The 9,271-nt window shown below is 43.9% G+C and overlaps 1 pseudogene; it reads right to left on the reverse strand.

Annotated features, from left to right (window-relative positions):
• Positions 1-5,211: 5,211 nt before the first annotated feature.
• The window catches only part of LOC105823547, a 102,504-nt pseudogene continuing 98,444 nt past the window's right edge, over positions 5,212-9,271 (reverse strand).

A 9,271-nucleotide genomic window follows, 5' to 3' on the forward strand; every position in this document is an offset into this window, starting at 1 on the left:
ATTTATTTAATTATATAATTAATAAGTATTTAAAATGCATTTGGTTAGATTGTGTTCAAAGACATAATAATATAGTTGTATATGCTCAGATATATTTTATGTGTTATGTTAGGAAAAGCAAATATTCAGAATTAATGGGCATTTAAGTCTTCATCAACAGGACTGCCCTCTGCTGAAGTTCTTAAATACTGTGCTCAGTACATTGCCTCTTACTAACCACAGAAAAGGTTTTAGTTTAAAATTCTGCTCCTATGCCTGATAGAAACCCCTAAAAATCAATTATTGAAGGATAAATCCTCAAAATAATAAAGAGTATGTCAACAAATTTCTAATATTCCAGATGAAAAAGCAAAAAGACTGAATTCTCACAAATGAATAGTATAAGGGCTTGAAGCTAGACAGCTGGGGGGTCTTAAGCTTATGCTGTGCCCAGCTACAAATTATTGTTCTCTACTTTCCCTGGACCTTGACCTTCATTCTTGGCAAGAAGCTCATATCACTCTTCCTTGGGTGATAAAGTTTCTGATATTTATTCTGTTATGGTCCGTTGATAACTTCTGCTAACCACCATTGTTGAAAAGTGCCTGGGCTAAATGACACTTTTACAATAGGTGCAATAAAATCATATTAAAAAAGAAAACTGCACATTGATGTTTATGACCTCAAGTAGGAAAAGAAAACATGGATTTCATCTAGATCTTCTTCTAACCTGAAATAGCACAGAATGATGAGAATCTACCCAGGTGACTCTCTATGATGGCACAGAGCCCCTTCAGGAACATCTCTGGGAGACTGGCAAATCTCGTGTAGTGGGAGGACAGGAGCTGAGGAACATTCCTTCAGAGTCAGATTCATGCTCGACTCCAGTGGTATAGTCGCTATACTTCGGTTAATGAACGCCAAGGTTGATTTTATTTTCTAACCTAACGGCTCACATTATTATTGTAACTTGTATTGGGCTAGCAATGAATTGAAAATAAGTAGATTTTGTTTAAACTGCTATTTGAGTAGTTAATTTTTAATCTAATAGAAAACTTCATACATGGTTGATTATAGCTTTGAACTGAGAGCATTTCAAATCCTGATTTTGGTATCTATCAAATTTAATAAAATTTTCAGCTTTATGTTCTCAAATGGATAAATATATTCTCTATTCTCAAAATTAGTTATCAGCTGGGCAGAGTGGCTCACACCTGTAATCTTAGCACTCTGGAAGGCCAAGGCAGGAGGATCACTTGAGGCCAGGAGTTCGAGACCAGCCTGAGCAAAAGTGAGACCCAGTCTCTATCAAAAATAGAAAAAATTAGCCAGGCATGGTGATGTGGCCTATAGTGCCAGCTGAGGCTGAGGAAGGAGGATCGCTTGACCCCAGGAGTTTGAGGTTGCTGTGAGCTAGGCTGACGCCACAGCGCTCTAGCCTAGGCAACAGAGCGAGACACTGTCCCCCATCGAAAAAAATTTTGTTATATACATAATTTAATTTTGGCAAGTCTTGAAATTATCACAAACCCTAGTCATTACAGTTATCTTTGCTAAATCATTTATTTAATAAACACTTCTAAAATATTATATGACTCACAGCCATTTATTTATTCAAATGTCTGTACTTTGTTTTCATTTATCACTTCATATATATTAGGAGTTGTGCATATTGCTAAGGATACAGAGACAAAATTTAGACACCTCCCCAATAACTCAGTCTAGTGGGAAAAAAAATGACCCCCACACACAGTGTGATATACTCTACAACAGATACCCATATTTGGTGTTATTAAATAGTCATCAAGAATTTATCTATGTTAACTTTATACTTTTTAAAAATCTGAAGTGTCAACTGTGTATATGATTTCTTCCTCTTATAATAGACATCATATTACATAAAATGTAATCTATCAGTGTTAAATCTCCTGAGTTTGATACCTATGCTATACTTACACAAGAGAATATTCTTGTTCTTAGGCAATACTCGCTAAAATATTAAAAGGTAAAAGGGCCATGATGTATTCAGCTTGAACTCAAATTGATTAGAAAAAATGTATATATGTGTGTGTGAGGAAGGAATTTAAAAAGTAAATGTGGCAAATTATTAAAAATTTATGAATCTAAGTAAAGGGTAAAAAAATGAGAGTTCCTTGTACTCGCAAATTTCTGTAAGTTTGAAATTATTTCAGATTTTAAGATTTAAAATTTAAAATTCTTAATGCCCAAACCACACTTCATTCCAATTAAATCAGAACCTCTGGGGATGCAATGCAGGCATAAGGTTTTTATATATTTCCAAGGTGATACTAATGTGAAGCTCAATTTAAAAAATGGAGTACTAAAAATACCCATAAGCATAAGAAATAGTTAACTCTATCCCATCATACCACATCTCTACTATTCTACCTCTAAATAAATATTCCTTGTCTATGAAAGAAAAAGAGGCTCTCAAACTCTTGTTGCAACCAATCCCCCAGCTTTAGGAAGTTCAAATTTATGGAATTTGACAGCATAACCCCTACTTGTCTCATAAAACGCGTGCTGCTCTCTTACTGAGGAAAGTCCAACACTTGATTCTGGCAGAAACACGTCAAAATTTATGTTTTGCAATCAGCACTTTTTTCCCACCAGCATCATCTTGGTTCCAAGTGAAAGAGATCCAACTAAAATTAGCTTACGCAAAAAATAAAAATTGATGACACAAATAACTGGGACTTCAAATATGACTGGATCCAGTGTGCTCAAACATGTTATCAGAAAGCTTTAATCAGTCTCTCAACTCTCTGCATCCGGCCGCCAGACTGACTGCCTGCATTCCCCCATTTGCGTCTTCTCATCTTAGCAGCTCATCCATACCGCAAACACCTGGACAGCACTGACCGGATCCACTTTAATCACATGGCAATTCCTCAACCAATCTCTACGGTAAGGGCTGGCTGCTATGATTGGCCCAGCCTGGATCACACACCAACTCCAGAGGCTGGAGGTTTGTGCAACTATGATCAGAAGTTCTACTGGACCACAAGGAATGAAGTAGTTTCCCTCCAAGAAAAGGATGCTGGCAGGCTGGCCAACAGATCAACGCCTTTCCTATGGCTTCAACATAGAGCTCATCATCAGAGTGTGGGATCATCCCGCCTTCACATTCTTTTCTTTTCCTTTCTTTTATGTTATTTTATTCAATTTTGGTTGAGGCAGGTGTTCTAAAAGCTTGCCCTTATCCTCCCATGCTCCTAGAACTTCCTTGTCTCAAATACTTCTGATTTTAAGATAGCATCTGCAAATTCCCTAGATGCCATCGGGCTGACTCTGGGAACATGAATATATTTGAAGTTTCCTGGGGTTTTCCTACTACCTTATTACACATTTTGGATTTTGAGGGGTTTTTTTTTAATGTTTTTCTACACATCACAAATGATGTCCACTTGATGGAGAATATTTGCAATGGAAAGGAATTGTAAGCTGCATATCCTCTTCCTGGATTGGCAACATCTACGTAGGTAACAACAATGCAAAATGACCTCTTGTGTAGGGACTGTAATAATATAAGCCAGGCTCAGGAAATGGGAATGTTTTCCTCCACACAAGAGTTGTTTCTTGGAGTTTCTTGCAAGAGTTATTATTTTGAAAAGGGCAAGATACTAACAGGAGGTGATTAGCAGCTTAAAATAACAAACATCAATTACTTCACAGTTTCTATGGGTCAGGCATCCAGGAGTGAATTGCCTGAGTGGTTCTGGCTCACAGACTCTCTTAAAGTTGCAGTCAAGCTGTCAGCCAGGGGTACAGTCATCTCGATGCTCAACAGAGTTATTTCCGAGCTCATTCATGGTGGTTGGTGGTCGGCCTCAGTTCCTCACCATCTGGACATCTTCATAGCTGAGTGTCCTCCCAACATGTCAACAAGGTTCACTCTCCCCAACATGCCCTCTGACGTGGCAGCTGGCTTCCCCCAGAGGAAGTTGTGATTCAAGAAAGGGCAAGAGAGCACACCCACGATGGAAATCACAGTCTTTTTGTAACCTAATATCAGAAATGACATCTCATCACGTCTGCCATATTCTAGTCACTTGAAGCAAGTCAAGTCCACCTTCAAGGACAGGGTAATTAAGCTCCACCACTTGAGAGGAGGAATATCAAATAATTTATGGACATATCTTTAAAAGCATTACAGGAGCACTAACTTTCCTCATGTGAAGTTACACCGTGTGTCTCTGATAAAGATTAATACTTGCCTTGGTCTCATCTGCTTTCTAGATTCTTTTTAAGTGACGATTTAGCCATGACTTCTATGAGGAGAGATGAATTCTCTGAAGGGGAAAGAGTGAAGACCACATGATAAAGGCAAGCGAGGATAAAGTAACTGACATTGAGGAGAAAGATAGAAAATGTTCTTCTTGTCAGACACTTTCTTTACAAAGACCTAAGACTTCCCACTAAGTTAAAATTATAATCTCTACACCTCCCATGTACACCATTGTCCTTTAGAAGGCTTTCTGATTTAAAGAACTATATGTTCCTCCCTAATAATCTATTTATGTGGTCTTTAATATAATGGGGTCACAGAAGATATTCAGGGAAGAAAGAGCAAATATACCAAGCTATCCTGCATGGACTCTGGTGTGAACAGGCTAGAAATAAAAATATTATAGATTGTTGGAAGTTGGACATTAAGAAGAGAGGAGAACAAACATGAAGGCAGTATAGAGAATAATACTAAAATTTCTGAATGCCTCTCAGGGAGCAGCAAATGATATCTTTCAAGACACACACACACGCACACACACACAAAAAAGGCCTATCAAACCAGGTCACATTATTCAGTTGTAGAAGGTAGAATTGGTGACCCCCCAATCCCTATCTATCAAAGACACACTTGATCAAAAGAATCAAGAGTTTCATCAGAGCTAGCATAATTTTCAACAAAATCACAGTAGAAATCTCATGTGGCTCTATTAAGATGCTGTCAGTTCTCCAGAAGAGTAAGAAAGAGCCCAGCGATCCTTAGCTCATGGTTTCCTTAGATCATGGTTTCCAAATAACAGGGCTGGACACCTGTTTATAGGGGTAAATGTTCCTTTTTTTTTTTTTTTTTTAAAGACAAGGTTTCATTCTGTCACCCAAGCCGGAGTGTAGTGGTGTCATCACAGCTCACTGCAACCTCGCACTCCTGGGCTCAAGTGATCCTCCCACCTCAGCCTCCTGAGTCGCTGGGACTACAGGTGTCTGTCACCATGCCTCCTCTTCATCCTCTGACTCAGGGGATGCTTCTTTAATTCTTCTAAGAACTTCATGGATACTGCATGTGAGAGGGCCTATGTCAGGCAGAAGTGTGAATGATTCCCTCAACACCTCCTTGTGTACCTTCTTCAGTTTTACCCCTTTTCTTATCTGTGCCAATATATTACATTATTACTATCATCTTCATCACGAAAAGAAGGCAGAGTTCGCTGTTCAACTTTTTCAGATGAAAACTACCACGCTTCAAGGAAGCTAGCACCTCATCCATGAGTGAGCTCACCCTCCTCCTTTGCAAACCTTCAGCTGTCCTTCACTGAAGCTGGCTGCTATCTAACAGGTGTGCTGAAGGGGCACTGGCAGACTTTGGGATCCTCTTCACGTTCCCCTCCTTTCTAGGCAGATCTTTCTCCAGTGTCTCTAGAGCATTGTCCTTAGCAACGGGAAGAGGTGGGGATTGGAGGGGGAGGAGGAGGGTGGTGGGAGAGGAGGTGATGTTGGAGGAAGAGGTGGTGGGAGCAGATCTATGGTAACAGAACATGGTTCAAGGTTGTTATTTACAAGCGGAAGAGATACAGTGGGAGGCAGTTCAGAGGTAACACCACTGAGAGGTAATGAAGTGGCTTCAGGTTGTGCTAATGAAATGTCTTCAAGTTGTACAAGGCTCCGGGGTTTTGTTGTCTGTGGCAGCCCAAGCTTGCTTCTTCCTTCTCCCACCTTGTCAGCTTTCTCTTCTACTCGTGACACTCCTGGTAGAGGGTCACACTGATCCTCTTGGGGAACAGGACTTACTACACTTTTTTTTCTTGCATGAGGCAGGCATAATCTGGCTGATTTAAGTACATCTTGCCCAGGATACCTCTGTTTAAACATTCAAAGTGTATCCAGCGTTCTCTGTCTCTCTTGGCTAACCCAGGCGCTTTTTCTTTCTTCTTCATTATGTAATTTTTCTCTCTTTAGTTGTACTGTGTAATGGGTTCATATTCATCTTCACTCCAAGTGCACTGTTGGAATTTTTCATTGTGTTTTGCAATATAAATTTCCTTTTTATATCTGAGCTATGCTTTTTTTAGCTGAAACCCGTCCACGTCTTGGTTCCAGCTGGCATGCTTTCTGCTGAAGTTTCTGTGGCTCTTCTCTCTGGAAGTATACAGACGCTGCCATCTCTTCCTTCTCAAGCATTGCCTCCATACTTTTGTGTCATAGTACATCGCTCCATCTCTCTTTCCCGATAATAAGTCTTTTGATGGTTTCTAGTAGCGCCGTCAATAGTAGCTCTTCACAATTCAAGATTTCAAACTGCAGTTCATACAACTGAAGCTGCGGATCATAATAATCAGCTTCTAACTGATCCAATCGGTCTATGGCTTCTGTACCACCCGGCAAACACTGAATCTCTTCCTTCAGTGCATGTTTCCTCTGTTCCAAGCACATCTCTTTAGCTCTCATCATCTGCAAAGTCTCCTTAGAAACTGCATACTGGAGTTTTTCCATACGTTCAGCAGCTGCTGCCCATCGTGCTTTACAAATTTCTTCTGATCTGCTTGCATTCGATCACACACAGCTTTTTGAGCTTCAGCTGTTATTTCAAAATATTAATATTTGACAGTAAGATCTCGAACGGACAGTACAGCTATGTGAGCTTTCCACTGTCAATCAGCATCTTCTTTTTGTAGACTCTCAATTCTTTGGGGTCCCAGATAATCTTCTCCACGGAAATCTTGATCTGCTGTCTTCATAGCAGGGCAAGTTCTCTCACGTCTCGGAATGGCTGTAGTAAATACTGTTGGAGTTCAGTTGTGGCTTCTGCGAGGCTGCCGTAGGCTTCATCCTCCACCTAATACAAGTCCAAAAGCTCCACCCTGCTCTGTATTCTTGTGCTTCACCAAGAGTTCCTGGATGCTCTTCCTAGCTGGCCGATGCACTTTTTCGTAGCCCTCTGCCTCAGCTCGCTGAGGCTTTCATAATACTCCCCGGGATCAGTGGTCTCTGTGAAGGGCACCTGGGAAAGGATTTCCAGCTGCAGATGTCCAGGCCGTGGCCCGTGTAGACCCGGAGCTGGTAACACAAGGTGTCGATCTCCTGCTCAGTCATCCCGGGGAGCACCCGAACAGCACGGGCCACATGCCCGAGTGTTCCCCGGGGAACCCAGCAGGCCTGGCTCCAGCCGCGAGCTCACGGAGCACAGCTGCTGGTGCGGGCGCGCCGGTCCTCGAAGCAGGAGTCAGGCCCAGGTGCCCTCTCCGGCGGGAGACTCCAGCTAGGCGGCTGCTCCACGTCCGCCAGGGTGCCTCGTCCTTCTTCGCCATTTCCAGCACCTCGGTCTCCGCTCACTGCCCGCGCGGAGGACACGGAAGCCTCTCTGGGTGCCGGCCGGGCTGCATCCCTGGCTTCGGGTGCCCTCCGGACCGGGCTGGGCTTGGCCCGCACTGGGCTTCTGAAAGACCTCTCTGCGCCTTTGCCACCCGAGTCCGCAGCAGCGGGTCTCCCTGAAGGCTTCGCGTTCTCCGCGGAGAGCCGCCCTCTGCCCAGGCGGGGCCCGGGCTCCTGGCCGGAGTCGCAGGGGCAGTGGCCTCGGCCGGCCCTTGCCCGCCCGGCTGCCCCTCGCGCCCCGCCCGCTCCCGGGAGCCGCGCCCCCGCCTCTGGGCCGTCGGCTGCGGCAGGTTGTGGCGAACTTGCCCTCAATCTCGTCCCAGGCCACAGTAAAGACCAACTTGTGCTTCTCGCGCTCGTCGAGCACGTGGAGCCGCACAGCCACCCCGTCCGACTGGAGCGTCTCCTCCAGCGCGAACCACAGGGTGGCTCCGGCTTGGGGTCCCGGGGGAGGGCCGGCCCTGCCCGCCCGAGGACTGCCCTGCTGGCTGCGCCGCCACGCGGCACACCCTGGCCCGGCGCCTTCAGCCTCCTAACGCGCCGGCCGGCGTTCCCCGCTCCCTCCCTGCTGCCTCCGCGCTCCGACCGCTGGGCTCCTTTGTGGGGCTGCGTATGGGCACTCCGGAGGCGAGGCGCGCTCCCGGGTCCTGCTCTGGAGGGTCCGGCCCGCGGTGTGCGCATCACCCTCTCTGCAGCTCTATCCGGCGATCTCCCGGACCCCGCCCCTCCTCCTACCGAATGCCCAGACCGGCCTGAGGGATCTCACTGTGTTTTTAACTTGCATTTGCATAATTAATGATGTTGCGCACTTTTTCGTGTTTGTGGACCATTTGTCTATCTTCTTTTGAGAAAGATCCGTTCATGTCTTTTGCCCACTTTTTGATGGGGTTGTTTTCTTGCTGATTTGTTTGGGTTCTTTGCACATTCTGGACATTAGCCCCTTGTTGGATGTATAGTTCACGAATATTTTCTCCCATTCTGTAGGTTGTTTGTTTACTCTGTTAAATATAAGGCCTAAAACCATAAAAATGCTAGAAGAAAATGTAGGAAAAATTCTCCTAGACGTTGGCTTAGGCAAAGAATTTATGAGTAAGACCCCAAAAGCAAATACAGCAACAAGAAGAATAAATAAATAGGACATAATTAAACTAAAAAGCCTCTCACTTTCTTGTAAATAAACAAATATATATAAGTAAATAGCGGGAAAGTGTTAGGGAGGTCTTGAATCTCCCAATTTTCTAAAAACAGCTAGAGATCAGTCTGGAGCTCTCCCTACCCTTTGCTGCTAGTTTCTCTCCCAAGCTAGCAGGCTACCTGCTGAGACTCTGTTTTCACAAACACCTGAAAAGAAGCCCAGAGAGGAAATGCAAATCTTTCTCTTTACTTTCCCCTGTTAACAGCTTTTACAATTTGTTTCTATAGCATAAAAGTGTTCCTGAGAAGCTCCCAGACCAGACATCCAGGCATAAACTCCAGGCCTTCCTTTCCTGCCCAAAACCCTATCTCAGAGGCAAAAATCACATCCCTTGTGATAGGCCTGACTACGTCTCAGAGATAACTAAGTCTCCAGGAACCGAAGAAACAAGAAAGACAGACAACTTGATGTCTCACAACTGCCTGCTAATTACTGCACAACAATTACTATTTTTCTCTTTGTCCCCATAAAAGCAGCAAGCCA

Source organism: Propithecus coquereli, unplaced genomic scaffold, assembly GCF_000956105.1.
Source record: "Propithecus coquereli isolate 6110/MARCELLA unplaced genomic scaffold, Pcoq_1.0 Scaffold679, whole genome shotgun sequence".
Classification (NCBI taxonomy): Eukaryota; Metazoa; Chordata; class Mammalia; order Primates; family Indriidae; genus Propithecus; species Propithecus coquereli.